Raw genomic sequence first — 18,998 nt, forward strand, 5'->3', positions numbered from 1 at the left:
TCCTTAGGGATTCTAAATAATGCAGGAAATACTGAAATGAGAACAGCAATTTACCTGCAAAACAAGGAAAGTCAACATTAATTTTGAAGAGTCAATTTTAGCAGAAATAATTCAAATATTACAACTCTATTCGTTAATTTTGTGAAAACATCTTAGCGCAACGTCTCCGTAATTTTTGATATTCAAATATTGGATCATGCGGATTGAGTTTCCTTTTTTTTGTTACATATCTGATCCAATTTACTGGAATCCTGCAGCTCAGGAATAAAGTGAGATGTCCTGATTTCCCTGTACCAGACTGTAACAGACACTATCTTAATGCTCTGCGTGCTAGCCATGCGTTTCAACATAAGAAGTCCCAAGTTTTGAGATATTTTCTCAAAATATTAAGAGCTATCTCAAGAACCACTGAACCAATACTAGGCTTGATTGTACTCATTTTAATGCATTTTTCATGCTGATTCCAAATATGGTCATGAAAATTTACATTTCTGAAATTTTGAATTTTTAAAAAATTTTGAAACATGTCGCCTGCAGTCGACACCCAGCGTGAAGAGAGTTAAGGGCTCTGGTATGAACGTTTTGACAGTATTTTATGTGGGACATCACCAGTGTGTCCAAGATCATTTCCTGTGGGTGGCTCAGAGGGCTTTCAGAGTTATGGGGGGGGGGCTTAAGGAGGCTGTGTACTCTCAGACATGCATGTAGTAAAAGTGCCATAACTTTGTAATTATTCACAAGACATATAAAAGTATACATTTTTATAAAGGCAAGACATCAATGAATCTCAATATAAATACAGATTTAGTGTAAAAACAACAATTATGAAGAAAATCTTTTGTTCGGTACATCATAACAAAAAAACACTCTTTCCAAAAACTTTTGTTTTGTTTTCTTCTTAATCTTAAGGCACCATTCCAAAAACGTTTTTTTTTTTCAGTTTTTTGATATTGGCCTTATTTGTTGAGATATTGACCATATAAGGCATCAAAATGAACTTTTAAAAATTCACAAACGCCTATTTGCACAAAATGATGCCTAAAATCGGATATAGACCAAAATATAAAAAAATGAGAAAACCGTTTCTTAAGTCGATCATGCTTTTTATGATGAGCATAATTGTTTACCTACAGATGCTGTATTCATTGAGTTATCGTGTACCTAAATCGTCATTTTACCGAGAAAATGAACATTGAAATAAAGGCCGTGAAAGTTTAAAGTGGTCACATTTTGCACTTTGATCGAAGCTCACAGGAGAATGCGGCAGTTCTCGGTTTTCTACCTTACAGTACGTGAACATCGGGTAAATCCACAGCTCCTTGAGAAGTTTGGGCGAAATCTATTCATATCTTGATGTTTAAATCGGGGGAAAGAACTTTAAAAAATTCACATTTTATCAGCTAAAACGGAGCCATTTGACCGCTAGGTTTTTGTGAAATCAGTGCTTCCGTAAGATGTGCCGCGCATGCAGATAAGAGTTGCGTATGAGTAGCGTATCTGTGCGTTAACACATTGCCGACTACAAAATGTGATGCGTTGTTGCGCGCGTGTACCCCGATGGTACAACAAAGATTTTCTTTCCTTTTAAATTGCGGAAATGAGTGAAAAAGTGAAATAAAATCCATAAAATAGAACAGTTGGAGTTAACTAATCTGGATTTTCTTTCCTTGTATTTATAAAAAACATAACAAAGTAAATACATTTCAAAAAAGCTCAATTTCGCGAAAGAAACAATGTCTTGAGTACACAGCCACGTTAATGGCTAAAATCGCCCAAAAAACGGCTGATTTTACATTATTTTTAACAAAGTGCGGGGGGGCTTCAGCCCCCAAAGCCCCTCTGGACACGCCACTGGACATGAGAGCACATCAGACATATCAAATTGAATTCTGAATACGACGAATGTCCTTTTAATATAATTTTTTTTTTAATTTGCGATATAATACAAATTTTATGCAGAATTATTAAAATTTGATATTTTTACAATTTTTGATATTTAACAGTCCTTGAAGTAAACTTTCTAAACCTAATGATATGTACTTTTTTCTCAAAAGACCTATTTTTTTTTTTTTTTTGGTGTTTTGGGGAAAAATCCATATCTTCAATACAAAAATTTGATCCTCGGCTTTCCATCCCAGCTACGTACACTTTAAGTACATATCATTAGATTTTATAAAGTTAAAATGCCTCCAGTGTGGTACAGGGCTGTGATTGATGGTTGTAAGAAAATCCTGGCTGGGACTAAAATTGCGAAGCATAGCAAACATAGCTCTTGTGCTTCATGGCCGGGGGTCGGGGGTCAAGGGGGCGAAGCACATCTGGCACCACAGGAGAGGTGTTTTTTCGGTTTTGGAGTGTTCTAATCTTTTGAGTAACATTGTATAACATGGTTTCAACAACTCTTCCTATACCTTTGTACAGGAGCGAAGCATTGTTAATCGGTGATGAATCCACAGTCCAGTAGCATATACGCGAACGCAAGGTTACGCGTACGCGTTATGCATGAGCGCGTAAAATTCTTCATGCCTGGAACGTATGCGTAAACATGAACTCTCTTGTGTTGGCGGTAGCAACTATATATTACCGCTTTATTCTTTAGTTTTATTGCTGATATCAACAGAGAAATACAGCGATCTTCTTGTAAGGTTGAGTGGCAATGACAAACGGACATTCCGAATGAAAGAATCATGTGAATTAGACATCTTTAGCTTGTTTCGTTGTTGAAAGGGCAGCTCGGGCAGCTAAAGCTGCCCTCGCGAAGTAAACCACTCAGACGACACGGACCGATTAACAATGGTGAAACATGATGAATCCCTAAATTAAACTTAAAGCTCTGTACATGTGTGTGATGTGATTGACAAAAGGTCATTTATACGCACTTGACTATACTTGGATTTAGGGATGCGATTTTTCTTCTTCTTCGTCAAAAACCAAATACACCCTTGTCCCATTTATTTCTCAGAAAGTAGCTCTATGTGCCCTCAATATGAACATATATAAACAAAGCAAACAAAGTCCCTGTCTCAAAAAGGCGATGTACCATCAGGAAACTAAACTAAACATCAGAGAAGATAGCTTACCCTTCCCAGAATCCTTTGCAACATGATGTATCACCTCATTTCATCAAACGACACTCCAATTTACTTTGTACAGGTTCCCTTTGTTTTCTTGTTGAGAATAGACTAGTTAATCATGGGTTGATAGTCCAAAAATTTTGCTGTGTTAATCAAGGTACATATCAACCCTTGTTGCACTAGATAGTTAATTAGTACGGGAAATTAAAATGTGAGAAATGCATTGTGGGAAGTGCAAGATATATTCTTTGACTAAACATTGAAAGAGCACACACTGATACCTAATATTAGCTTCACATCCAATTTCAAAACCCTCAAACACAGAATATAATGAAGAAAAAACAAAAATATTGTCTCACTTTATCATAACTCCAGGGCTATAACCTAAATTTTTCACAAGCTAGGATCATATCAAAGCTTTTTATATCACTGGGCCATTCCAGTTAAAATCCACACTCCCCTGTGGAAGATTTTGGAAATATCTTCCACAGTGGGAGTATGTTTTTCGTAATTGGAGGGTTAAAAAAATAATCAGTTTGAAACCCATACTCCTTCTGTATTATGGCTTTACCTATATCTTCCACAACTGGAGTGAGTATTTCAAATAGAAGTTACCCAATTCTATATTCTATTTGAAACTTGCACTTCCTCCGAAGAAGACTTTAGCTAAATCTTCCACAGGGGTAGTGTGGGTTTTAAATGGAATAGCCCAATGGACTATTTGTGATAAATCTCCTTTTTCACAGATTTCATATTATGCCATCATAGGCACAAACAAACAGAAAAGCACAAGGCATATTCTCTGCTAAAGCATTCAAAATGTAATTTATGTGTCACATGTAGTCTTGCGCAGTATTCAGACTTGTTTTGTCCATTCGAAATATACACTGTAAACATAATTTAGTCAAAAAAGGTCTAATTCAGACTAATTTTCGACCAACTAAAATTAGTCATACAAGATAAAAATATTTTATTCAAGGAAAATAATGCTGAAATTATGTAAATATGCTAAAAGAACAGTAATATCATTTTACATTAATTTACATTACTTCAACATATTTTCATGACATGTCAATTATTTATCGAAATTTTTGATAAATAATTACATTTGTAGTCATTTAAAGGACCATTCAGTGATTTGCTCACCCGAACGATCGAAAAAATCATCAAAATTCAAATTTGATACCAATGTCATAGATGTGCTAACATAGCCTGCTAGTGGTTCAGCCAAAATCTGTGTATTTAAGACAAAATGAATCTGTAATTTATATACTAACAGTATTAGCTACATATATTTGAATGGCACTTCAACTTCATCAATACTGCTGTTTTCTTTGTTTTTGCTAAATCTTTCATTTCAAATATACCAAATGAGAATTTGAATGACTTACACTTTCACTGGGATCACTGCATGGGCCTTTAATTAGTCATTCAATTAGTAATCAATTAGTAATGCATGTAAATGACTAATTAAATCACGATAAATCGCAAAGTCATAAATTCATCATTAGTCATGCAATTTCTTATTCTTTACAAATTGAATATTAACAATTCTGAAATTTTTGAATTAAAAAAAAAATTGAAACTTGTCGTCTTGTCGATACCCGCGTGGAGAGAGTTAAGGACAATACAAGGTGTATGGATATCAACTGAAAAATCCCATATATTAATTACATTAAAGGAGCTGACCTAATTTTCCTAATGCATTCAATTAATAATTCTGTGATGAATCTAAAATAGGATTAAAACCTATAATCATATGAATTAAGACTTTAATCTTACAAGAATTAAAGGATTAACACAAATATCTATAGGTTATTGGGTCATTCTCTTATTTATGTGATCAGGAAAACTAAATCGCTCGTCTCTAAAATCAACTTCTATTTGCAAAAATTTGAGAGAACCTAACTTTTTTATTATCTGCATATTCTGCAACAAGAAAACCATCAGTAAGTCTAATTACATTTGGAGTTTGGGGCATGTTTTGTACAGGGATGTGCCACATGGGCTGGGGTATTCTGACTATCTCTATAACTTTATGACCAATGTGTCACATGGACTGGGGGTATTCTGACGGTCTCTATAACTTAATGACCAATAATACCATGCGCATATTTTGGGGGGGCTTTGGGGGCGCCAGCCCCCCAGGGTCAAAGACGGGGGCGGCAAAAAAGAAGGGGTGGCGGAAGAAGAAGGGGGCGGCAAAAAGAAGGGCGGCGGAAGAAGAAGGGGCGGCAAAAACAATTAGTAAAGTAAAAAGGGTGAAAAAATTTGAAAAAGCATAAAAAATTGAACTATACACATTGCTTTTAGGGCGCTAGCGCCTGAAACTCATCTGAGGGAGCATCGCTATAACAAATTTCCAGAAAATGCACCCAAAAACTGTGACCCATATACGTATACTATCAAGTATGGAGAACCCCCTGGGCATGTTGCAACTTCTTAAATATCCATAAGTTCAAATTTAATGGGGCTTTCAGGATATTAAAATCTTTCAAATGGGCATGAATATTAAACAACGACAAAATGGAATTATATTGCCAATGTGCACGGTACACAAATGGTTCGCTTTGAATAATCAGATCACATAGTTGCAATTGAGTTCAGTTACCTCCATACGAGCAGAGTTATCTTAATGCTCTGCATGCTAGCCATGCGCTTCAATGGAAAAAGTTCAAGTTTTGAAATATTTTCTCAAAATATCAAGAGCTATCTTAAGAACTACTGGATCAATACTAGGCATTTTTGTACTCATTTTAATGCATTTTTCATGCTGATTCCAAATATGGTCATGAAAATTTACATTTCTGAAATTTTTGAAGTTTAAAAAAAAATTGAAACTTGTCGTCTGCAGTCGACACCCACGTGAAGAGAGTTAAGATGGAGAATAGACCATCAGTTTCAGGGGAAAAAAATTCATAATGGTTTTGATGAGCATTCAAATATGGTCATGTTAACATGTAAGGAAGTGCATGCACGTGTGTTGAATGATTTGTTGTATTCAATGTCTTGTAGATAACGGCAGTTTAACATTCAGAGTCACAAAAATCTCTTATAGATAGATGTTTTCATTGATTGACCTTTTTCAGTGTAATCAGTAGAGAATTGATACGTACTTTGCACAGCTCTTTTCAGAGCCTCCATAGACATTGACTTTTTAAAGATTCAACTCCAGGCAGCAATGGTGCCTTAAGGCCAAAAAAAAAAGTTCGTCTCAAAGCTTGCTACGTTTGTAAAATCGCATCGATTTGATTGAAAAAAAGAAATGCGGAAATTTTTTATTTAAAAAAAAAATTTTTTTTTAGTTTTTTCCAGAAAAAAATCGGCGAAAATCAGACTTTTTTCTCAAAATACCATGAAAAAAGTCGGGAATAAAATTTTTTTTTAAATCGCATTTCGCATTTGTTTTTAAATTTCTCGTGAGCTTTGAGACAAACTTTTTTTTTTGGCCTAATATAATGTTTTCAATATTTCTGAGCTGATTTTCATTGCCACAAATATAGAAGAAGTGAAAAGATCATTTTGATAAAACCTCAGATAAAACCTTGACAGTTATGTACTTGAGTGACGGTGAACCTAGTGCAACTCATAACTCTAAACACCAAGAACCCAATAACTAGACCAGGCATTCTCAAATAGATTCTATGAAGTACCACATTAAAACAAAATAACTTAAAGTGCCATTAACCAATAGAGTGTCTACATCTCATGGGTGGGCTCCATGCCCGGGGGTCCATGGTGCCACCTCAGGGCCTCAGGAGACCCCCTGGATGCTTGTGGGTTTTGGCCATTGAAAGTGGTATAAGTGTAGGAGCAGGGTGGCACTTCCCTGGTAGGAGGGATCTCCTGGCATGTTTTTGTTCATGTTTTTAACTATTTCAACAGACATAATATTAACCCTAACACCCAAAAATCTTACGATGAAAAATTCTGCGCATGCATGAATCCCAGGGTCTGCGATGACGCAATCAGCCTAAGTGTAAAGTGTTATATGCGACGGAATTGCTGGCCGGGCAGCAATAACCGATGTAGCTACCGGTCCGTGATCGTGTGGTTGGCATGCGAGGGGTCAAAGGTTCAAATCCCGGGGGTGCCAAGTCAAAATTCTTCTTCTCCTTGACTTTTTCGGATCTTCTTTGACTTCCGATCCTAAAAAGCAGGGTCCAGTGTTAGGGTTAATACAGATAAATACACTTCATAATTATTAATTTTATTTGTTCTTTATTTTTATTTACTTTTTAATCAAAGGGTGCCGCACGCCACTCAGGAACCTGTGGTGCGCCACATTGCCTGTACTACACAATATTTTGAATATATATATATGAACAAGAGAATGAAAGCTTATAGTATGCCAAAATGATGTGCAGAAGAAATAAATAGTTCATAAAACCCGATAAAAATAACACAGCTGAAATATTTCAAGAGTAAATGAGTTCTCCGATGGGACAACTATAAGCTTACACATAATTTTCACCGGCAACACTACAAAGGGTGCGATGATCAGAAATAGCATTTACAGTATGAAAACCTCTACGAGGAGTATCTTGTACTGATATTTGAGTACTGTTTAGTGTATAAATAGAGAAAAAGAAAACTTTGAGAGTATGTTTGACATTTATATTGCAATTTCCCTTGTTAGCTATCAACCAAACTGGTATTGACATTCAGATAAATGTTAAAATATCAAAGCGGCTTCTATATTACGTTCGCCACATTGCTACGACATAATTATGTTGCATATCAGTGTTGTATTACGAAAAAACAAAAAAGTCAAGAACAAGGATGAAAGTAAGCGGGAGCCCATTTTGTCGGCAGAGTGCTACACTATCGTAAGTGCAGTAGAATGTAATAGCTGCCATTTGCAACATTTCAATAAATGTACTTACTTTTAACCAATAACACTAGCAAAAACACCCAACTACATGTAAAGGTGATATCTTGGGGTTAGCTTTGTGGCCATCAGGCAAGTAATACAGAACATCAGCACTTTACAATGAGGGGATTGTGCTACAAACAATATGTGTTTTACAAAAGGCAGCTATTACATTCTACTGCACTTACGATAGTGTAGCACTCTGCCGAAGATTTGGTTCATATAAAACTGAAAACGCCTCCTGGTTTCTGTCCACCAGCTTGAACCAGGCTCATAGCTGATAAGATTATCTTACCCTTCCCAGAATCCTTTGCAACATCACACATCACCTCATGACACTATTGCTACTTTGTGCAGGTTCCCTTTGTTTTCTTGATGAGAATGGGTCGATAGTCATGAAATAAACATATTTTGCAAGATCTGGACGTGCACTGTTCATTGAAGTATTTTTCGTCACTATTGGCCCATGTTGCAATTAGATTGCAAATCAGTACAGAAAATTAAAATGGAAGAAATGCATTGTGGGAAGTGTAAGATGTCTATTTGATAAGGCCAAAAAAAAAAAGGTTTGTCTTAAAGCTTATGCGTATGCGTTTGTAAAATCCCACGATTTGACAAAAAAACAAATGCGAAATTTTTTTATTTCAAAAAAATATTTTTATAGTTTTTCCAGAAAAAAAATACCATGAAAAAAGTCGGGATAAAAAAAAAATCGCATTTCGCATTTGTTTTTAAATTTCTCGTGAGCTTTGAGCTTTTTTTTTTTTGCCTTATGTTTAACGCATTTACTTTCAGAATTGAATATCAAGATAGCTTACCTGTTTATAAGGTTGGTATATGGTGAAGAAGCAGTCAACAAACAACATGAAAAAGAAAAGAAAAACAAAGAGAACATAAGGTTATTAGAAATGTATTACAATGACATGTAAGCGTACATACAGGACTTTGTTGAGCTGGAGGTTTAAACTTTATATTGACTATAATTTTAAAGCAACAATGGCAAGAATATGAGTAAGAATTCAACTGTATCTTCCAAATTTAAAAAAAAAAGTCACCAATTTTTGAAAAAGATCAAAAATTTTTGATGTACCATACTAACAACAACAACAACAACAACAACAACAACAACAACAACAACAACAACAACAACAACAACAACAACAACAACAACAACAACAACAAACAGGTGCCCAGCAGCAAGACAAGCCCCAAAATGCCCTAAAATAGGTTGATTATACATGTTTTAAGGCATACACCCATGTGTGTGCGCATGCACCCCGGGATGCACCCTCTACCCCTGGTTATCCCCCGTATCACCTTAAATGCAACATTTGGAATGTAGGCCTAAATGCTTGATGCTTAAGTAAGAATCTAAATACTTGGATGTTTAAGGGAGGGATGTTAAACGCCTTGTCTAAACACATCGCCACTGGCAAGCTAATATTGTGGTATGTAAACTATAGCCTGATACCCACACCAGTAATACCCCTCTGTATCCAATATCTAATAATAGTCACATTCACATGGTTGAAAGTAAGGCAGGTATAAGTGTTGGAGTAGCTCTGGTCGGCAGTGGCGGTGCCAGGAATTTTTTTTTTCGGGGGATATTGAGGGCAAAGTGAATTTCAGGGGGGCAGATTTTGCACAAAATTGCAGCAAAAGTGGTAATTTTGTAATTTTCAGTAATTTGGGTTTTTTACTGGGGGGCAACAGGGGGCAAGAGTTCTCACGGGGGGGGGGCATTGCCCACTCATGAACCCCCCCAAGCACCACCACTGCTGGTTGGAGTAGCAGGGTGGTGTCAAGGGTGGAGTTAACAAGTACGTTTTACTGGCAGGAGTATTTTTAGGTCTTTTAGGGAAAAAAATGTGTATCTTCAATACAAAAATTCTTGAATGATTGTCGGCTTTTCCTCCCAGCTACATACACTCATTAGATAAATTAAGATTAAGTTTACTTTGAGGACTGTTAAATATCAAAAATAAGAAAACATCAAATTTTAATAATTTGTCATAAAATTGGTATTATATCACAAATTAAAAAAAAATCCAAATTATTTGATACCAGAAGTATTCAGAATGTAATTCTATGTCTGATATGTTCTCATGTCCCATAAAAAAACTGTGCAAACGTTGCTATCAGAGCCCTTAAATTTGGACACAAATGGTATATCGATGGGTCAAAATTTCTTGAAAAATTGATGCGCCCACTGTCAAATTCTCAGCAGCACACCCATTCCCAAACCAAACTTGAGACCCCCCGGTGTGTGGACACACAGTCCAAGTAAATTATGCGGGTAATTTTTATTGTCGTAAGTACAGGGTTATGTCTATGAGTATCTGCTGTGTGAACACGACCAATATTGGAAACAAGAGTTATATGAAGCTGATCCAAAACATGTTTGTTTTTGCTTCTGGATATGTTACTTAAACTAGAGTCCGAAGTTTTCCGTTTTACGGAAAAAATCACGGAATCGGAGGTACAACACGGAAAAATTTTGTATGACGTGACAAAAACTATAAGAGAAATAAATGCTAAAAACAATCTTGAGTTGTGTTTTTCAATTTTTATCATAAAAATACTGTTTAATAATACCGAAATAAAGGTATATTACCAAGGCATGAACCCGCCATCCATCCAAACATTGTAACAGTTGGCCTATTATCGAGAAAATATTCCAATCAGAGCATATTGATCGCGATATTGAACACTTTATTGTGACATTAATATCATTCATAATCATTGTTTATACATTTTTAGCTTTATTCATAAAACATGGATTTACAAATTTTACAACACAGATTACAACACGGAAAATGGATTTTAGAAAACGGTAAACTTCGGACTCTAACTTAAACCTCCTTCCTTAGTGAAAAATAATAGTATTAACCATCTTAAAACAAACACTATTCAGGTATTATTCTTATTCCTTTCCTTTTCTTTCGCTCTTTGTAACTTTATTCAATGAAAACAATGTAATCTGTAAGTAAACCACTCCACTGAGCTACTTACACTATTAAGAAGTAGACGATAGTATTGTTTTAGCCCTATTTATACGATATCGTCCTAATTCCACCTGATACACTTTCGTAATGAAAAATAATAGTATTATCCTGTTAAAAACAAGTGCAAATTCAGGTGTTATCGATTTTTCTATTCTTTTCTTTCGCTCTTTGTAGAAACACTGTATACAATGCAAACAATATAATCTGTAATACAAACCACCGTGCTACGACAAATATATAGAAATAGAAAATAGTATTGATATTTTAGCCCTGATTCCACTTGATGCATTTACCCATGCCTTATACAATTGCAGCTACCTTATGTAGGCCAATAAGAAACATCTTGTGTGTGAAAATAACGGCTCCCGGTATCTTAGCACAAATGAAATGTGCTATTCCAGTTGAGATAAACATCTGCCAAAAAGGAATTACCCCCCTCAAAATCTATGCATTAAACTGAAATAGCAAAAACAAACCCAGATTAATTCTGCAAATTTTGATACCGCATTTGTCTGGATAGCTTAAGTTTGTAGCCATGGTGACTCTTTTAATGAAAAAGATGGATTTTCAAAAGGTGCACTAAAAACCTACTCAAGTCAGTGTACCATTACATTACATTCAAGGATGATCCGCGGTGACCAGTGATGATCAGGCACTCTAGCAACAAAAGCAACATTTTCAATGGGTTTAGTTGCAACTTTTGAATGAGGATCTTTTCATTCAAAGGGTCACCTATTGGCTACCAATTTTGGGGTAATAAGACAATGAGGCATCAAAATTTGCAAAACAAAACTTGGTTTCTTTTTGCTATTTCAATTTTAAATTTTGATGCCAAAATTTTGAATAATTATCTCGGGGGTGAGGGGGTGATTACTTTTTGGTAGATGTTTATATAAAGACCCTATGGAAGACATGATCCTTATTAGCCCCCTACTATAGGGCCTTTTAAACACACTATATCCGAGAAGCGTGCTACCGCTCAAACTCACTTACCGCTCCACACTTTTTTTCTGGGGAAGCAGTCATTGGGTTTAGCAGTCATCTCTGGATATAGCCAGGTTTTATGATATAGCATGGTTTTGGATAACCACAGTCAAAAGGTCCTATCCTTATTAGCTTCCATAGTGCAAGTTTCAATAGGGTTACAGGTTTGAGTGATTCCATTTGAAATCTACACCCCTGTGCGGGAGATTTAAGTCATGTTTTCCATAGGGGGTGTATGGATTTCAACTGGAATAGCATGATGTACACAGACCTAAAAACAAATATGTGTCACTTGTTTTTTTTATATATAGAAGTGCATATCGCCTGACACATACCCTGGGAACATACCCAATCCTTAAACAATTGGGCTATTCCATTTAAAATCCACATTCCCCCTGTGGAAGTTTTTGGAAATATCTTCCACAAGAGGAGTAAGTTTTTCAAATGTAATTGGTCAGAGTTTATCATTTTGTAACCCATACTGCACCTGTATTATGGCTTTACCTATGTCTTCAACAAATGGAGTGAGTATTTCAAAAGGAAGTTACTCAATTGTTTATTCTATTTGAAACTCATACTCCCTCTGTAGAAGACTTTAGCTAAATCTTCCGCAGGGGTAGTGTGGATTTAAAATGGAATAGCCCATTGCAGCTACTTTACTTTAAGTAGAACAATGAGTCCAACAGGGCAAAAACTTGAGTGCAAAAATAACGTCTTGCCGGTGTTGTATCACAATTGAAAACAACACAGATTGAAGCAGAGCTAACAACAATACTTCTTTAGGTATTATCAGATGCAAAGACTTGGAACAAGTCTAAGCATTCAAAATCTTGAGTATAGGCCAAGTGATTGCTCGTAATTTTAATATGTTTAAATACCGTATTTCGTCAAAAAAATGCCCCCGGGGCGTTACATTTTCCCAAGGGGGGGGGGGGCGTTTATTCAAGGTCAATTTTAGAACAATAATTCCCATTAAAATCATTAGGTAAACTAAAAACACACGCTAAAATGACGAACTAGAAACACTGACTTCTGGCTCACTTCCGGGTTTCTGATCCAGATGTTCGCCAATTATTGACGCTATTATCGACCATGTGCGCAACTTGGTAAGCTACTACACAAGATAGCATGGAAATATCGGCATTTTTGAAACATCTTGGTTGAAAAAGTGGTGGGGGAGTTTATTTGAGGGGGGGGCGACTATTTGACGAAAAACGGTATGTGTTTTCCAAAAACTCACTGGCACATTAGCAGTTTTCATATTTTGTTTTTAATATATAAAACAACTTTATTGAGGACTATAATATCAAGGCTCAGATTCACTGGCACATCTAGAGTTAGCTCAGAGCAGGTAGGTCATGTTCCCTGATCCCATCACATATAGACAGCCTGCATTATGAGCCAAACTCACAGAATACTACTAACTATCCATCAACAGTCAAAGTCCAGTGCTTTGTATGCTGTGAATTCTCGCATATTCATGAGGGCAGATTGTTTGTTTGTGCATGTCTAACAATTACGCCAGCATTACATGCCGCCATGTATATGCAATAGAGCACTGCATGTCTTTAATGCGAAAGACAATAAAAATATGCGGTATGTGCATAGCAGTTTTGTCTGTCGCGCTTCGTGGAACGATTGGCCCTCAATATTGGATGACTGTTTGTGGTTAGTCTGTAGTGGCCAACCTTGTCATATCCAATGGTAGAGGCTGTGGCGTAGCGTGGGTCATCACATTGGGGGGGGGGACACTGACCATGATTGGGGGGGGGCACCGGATCTGATTGGGAGGCACAAGCCATTTTTAGGCAATTTTCCGATGGGATTTTTTAAAATTTCAGATTGATTGGGGGGGCACGTGCCCCGTGCCCCTATGACGCTACGCCACTGGGTAGAGGTCCTTAACTACATGGCTCAGAAGTTGACCTCAGGTAGTGGAGTATATGTTTTTGTACCCAAGACTTTCAAAGTTCATTCTATGCATGTACAAACATATAGCGAGTATATAACTGTGTCTTGCTAGATGAGTATGTCTGAGACCCAGAGCTGTCTTACTTTGTAGGCTGCAGGGCAGATTATATTTACATCATGAAAAACATCAATTTATACAAGACACAGTGGGCAAATAGCTGCCATTTGCTATTGGGTTTACACTGAGAAAGAGTTCAATTTCATTCATTATTAAGCTTTGAGAATCTTCCATTCTATACTTTATACACATTTTTAAAAACCAATTATTCTGGATATCTGGCACCCGCTGGAGTCTTTTAAGACTCTTAAAAACGCTCTCAAACTGAAATTGGCGACCAATTTCACCCGATACCGGAGGTCTCTGCATCAGCTTACTGTCCATACATGTAGCGTGTAGATATCATAATACTGTTTAGTGACCCACTTTAAATGGGTTTTTTTGACCCAAAAAAAATCAAATTTTATCTTGATAGCATCGGTCTGCAAGAGGTTGTTGATTATAAATTGATGACATGCATTCATAAGTACGGTACGTCAAACTGGTCAGCATAGAGCCAGTAGCTTCTTGACCTTCCCAACCTATATTGAAACTGCTGATAACCAGAATAGAAGAATTTGGTTTCCAAAAATGTCTCATCATGTTACAATCAGGCAGGCCCGTGCACGCAGGGGGGTGCGGTTTTTACGCTTTTTGGGACAAAAAGTCCAAATTTTGTCCACTTTTCACAAAATCGCCCCTCCCCCTTTGGAAAAAAGTCCACTTTTTCAAAATCAGCACCACCCCAAATGAAATCCTGCGTACGGGCCTGCAATCAGGGTTGTTCTTAACCGAACACTCGTTCTGGTAGGAGAGGGTAGTTTGGCTAATGATCGATTCAAATTCTTCTTCGCTTTTGATATACTTGTCGCATTTAACATTTAAATTTTAAAGAGAATCCGAAATATATCCATCTACTTAAAAAACCTTATTCGTCTCTTTTGACATTCAAATCATCTCTCCATGGAAGACAGGGGGTTAAATTTTTTAATTATGTTCTCATGTACTCTCTTTAACAACAATTGACATGATATTGACCTACTTCCAGTTTCATTACATATGTGGAAGGGGGAGAGGTATTACTAATGTGTATGTGGATATATCATTCTTATCACCTGTGAATATCCCAATGCACATTTTATTAACTCTATTTTATTATCAAACTATTTTTTTTAAATATAAAAATAGATTCTCATTTTTAAAAATTACCCTTTAATTTGCTGTTTTGCAAAAGTTTTGCTCTTCCCATTCTCAAATCATTCATCTATTTTGTGAAATTGAGGACCAGCATTAATACCAGCAAAAACACTGGCACTGGGTGTGGTTATCAGTAGCCCCAATTAGAGATTAAAAGTCCAATATAGCTAAATATTTTCAGTAATCTGTGATGACACAAAGCACATAGAGGGCTCAGTACAATGAGTCTTACAGGTGCAACAATTACTCATTTTCATTTTGGACATTTTGAGAAGTATGCCCTCATAGACCTTTGTATACTAGTGCATCTATGAGTGTGAGAGCACCAGCAACACAATAGCGACCTTTGACCTCTGATGACCTTTAATACCACCTGGTCAACATGGAACGCCCGGTATCGATCTATTTCCGAAATATCGCATCGATGTGTCGAAGCGCAGCAAAACGCATATCCAGACAGACAGACAGAGTTCACCTTTAGCTGTGAGAGTAGTTGATAGCGATGCTGTTTGACCTCTGATGACCCTCTTGACTTTCTGACATGTTCCCATCATATTCAGGATTCCAATTTGACTTTCAAGCCTTCCGAATTCGGCACATTTGCACTACATGCAATCATAAGAAAATGGTCAACTTTGGGCTTGTCATTTTATATGAAGTCAACCTATACAATTACTGGGACTTAGCAAAGTTGTAATTTAAGACTAGTAGTTATATAAAAGTGATGTTTTATAAATTTTGAAGGTGGACCACATCGACTTTGGGCCCCCTGAAAATGTTGAATTTGCAATAAATTTCATCTTCGTGAGGGCGCTGTTCAAAATGTAAATGAGTTGTGACCTCAATTTTTTGGATATGCATTGTATTTATCCTATATAAAGCATCAGTGATAACAAAAAATAATTAATCTGACAAAAAACGTGAATTTAGGGGGGCTAAACTTGCCAGTTTACAAAACATTACATTTTTCTTGCATATTTAATGACCCCGTGACACAACGCCAATTACAGAAATGTTATATTTTTTTATTTTTGACAAATTGGGCATGCAGTTAGTGTGTATACAAAGTTTCAGACCTCTCTCTCATTTTATAAAGAAGGCACAGACTCCCAAAGATGAAATTTATTTAAAGGGCAACTTTTGGGTCCAAATTTAGACCCCCCTACTCCAACTTTAAATGGCTGCCACAGAAAATCCGTAAGAGCTACAGACCTCAAATTTGCAGGTATGTAATAATAAAACAGGAACAACATATAACTAAAATATAAAGCAAATCTGACGGGACAGGTGGAGCGCCTCCTTGATTTCATATGGAATGACCTCATATGAAGTTTAAGCCAGATCAGACAAAGTTTTAAATTTAAACCCTCTGTAATGACCTCTGATCGAGAATTTTCCTCTCAAATGTTTTTTTTTTAATATTCAATAATTAGAGGCGTTACAACCCCAATAATTCCGGCCAACTCGAGCAGTGGCCCTCGGGCAACCATAAAGGTATATTTTCATTTTTTGCACAACTTTTGTGAACATTTTCCATAATTTTACGCCCTTTTTCATTTTGTAATTTTTCTTGATGCCCCTTCTGCACCGCCCTTTTTTCTTTAATAATTCTTCTTCCTGTCCCTTCTTTTTGCCTCCCCTGCTTTTTACCCAGGGGCTTGCACCCCAATGTTCCCCCAAAATACACATGTCTATCAAGGTCAAATGGGAACTATGACAACTTTTCTTTCTATCAGTCAATACATCTTTTTTTGCACTCAGAGACGACTCTAAAGTAAAGAGTGAAACTCTAGCTAGCATATCTTATATCCTACTAGTCTTGATTAGTTTACTTTACAACTTAAGAATACACCTGACCCCTCTACAAGAGACAATCAAGAACTTCCTCCTACCAAAACCAATTCCAATGTTGATATTCACAATAAATCGCTTCTCATTTCATGGCGAATCCTCTTCCGCTAACACGGCAACATCAAATTCAGGTCACATAGCATGTGTGCTAGGACGAGAGAAAAAATAAGTTGCTGTGCATTGTTGATTTTGCGATATTGCACGCACGGGGTGAAGATTCGCCGTAATCGTTATATGTCTACTTCTGGATTGCTTTAGATGAGTGGCTTAACTTTGCTTTTTGAGAGGTGGTAAGGAATACATTGGTAATGTGCTGAAATCAAGATAAGGAAGCTTATAATGCTTTGCCTGCTAGGCATAGGCTTCAACATAAAAAGTCACATGTTTCGAGATAAAATATCAAAATATCAAGAGCTATCTAAAGAACCACTGAACCAATACTAAGCTTGTTTGTACTCATTTTAAAGCATTTTTCATGCTGATTCCAAATATGGTCATAACATTGTACATTTCTGAAATTTGTCAAATTTTTAAACAAAATTTGAAACTTGTCATCTGCAATCGACACCCGCATGAAGAGGGTTATATGTTGGCTAGTGATGATTTTAAGATATCAAGTGGACAAATTCTGATGCATCCGGATATTTTGATAGCCGCTTGTCCACTCTGGATCGATCAGCTAGGTTTATACTAAATCCAACTTCTTAACTGATATATACAGGTCAAAATTACTCTAGTAGTTTTTTTCTGCTATCTGGTGTATTTGTATAAGGGCCACTCAAAACAGGAATTAATGGGAATTTATTAAGGGGTACTACACTATGTGGTAAATTTGTGACTATTTTTGCATTTTTCTCAAAAATAATAACACACTGGTAACAAAAGTTATGTATATTATTGGGGCAGTGAATCCAATTACTACACTGATATTTCAGTGATTCAAGACAAGCGGTTTGTTATTTATGATAAGAAATGAGGTACATCCTAATTGTACCTTATTTCTTATCATAAATAACGAACCGTCTTGGGTCACTGAAATTCCAGTGTAGTAATTGGATTCCTTGCCCCTATAATATACATAAATTTTGTTACCACTGTGTTATTAGTTTTTGAGAAATATGCAAAAATAGACACAAATTTATCGAGGGGTGTAGTACCCCTTAATGGCTCAAATTTGGCACTTGTCCATTGGTAAGGCAAAAAAAAAATTGTTTGGTTGCCCTTCCGAGACAAAAATTTGGAGGGTGGGTAGGTCGATCCTTAAGACCACATCTTAAGGGTGGTCTTAACTCTGGAATTATGGAAACTTTCAGGCCTCATAACTGCTAAATTGTTGGTCGAAAGAATATAAAAGTATACATTTTTAGAATGACAAAGACTTGACATGAAATCTCTGTGTGCGGCCGCTGAAAATCAGGCATTTATGAGACTAGAAAGGTGGGCTTTTAATTTCCGTCTGCAGTGCGACAATAACCTACATTTATGAACTTTACAACTTAATTAGGAAAAACTATAACCTATTAAATGTTGAATGACCGGTGTTGGTATCTTTTTTGGATTTTTTTAGATATCAAAATTTGACCAGGGATGCTTTCCGGCAGAAATCGACGTAGGGATTTCCTGTAGTAGGAGTCAGTGGACAATTCTCGATAGCAAAAGAGACTATGTTTCCATATGGACAATGGACTATCATATACTGAAAACACCAAAGATCTAGCATACTTGGTTCTATAAAGTTTTGTGATGTCTATTTTCTTATGTAGGCCTATTTTATTGGTTTTTTTACTCCATATTTTTGCCTTTATCTCAATTTCAAATTTGCCACCTTTGGCCTCCAAGGTGTATATTTCAAATGGAGGCACCCATTCAGGTAACTCCATTTGAAATTGGCACTCCCTGTGTGTAAGATTAAAGCTGTGTCCTCCACAGGGGTGTATGGATTTCAACTGGAATAACCCAATGTCTGCTGTATGCCTAATATCAGGCAAAAAAAAATTGATGTGTTG

This window comes from Amphiura filiformis, chromosome 18 (assembly GCF_039555335.1).
Source record: "Amphiura filiformis chromosome 18, Afil_fr2py, whole genome shotgun sequence".
Classification (NCBI taxonomy): Eukaryota; Metazoa; Echinodermata; class Ophiuroidea; order Amphilepidida; family Amphiuridae; genus Amphiura; species Amphiura filiformis.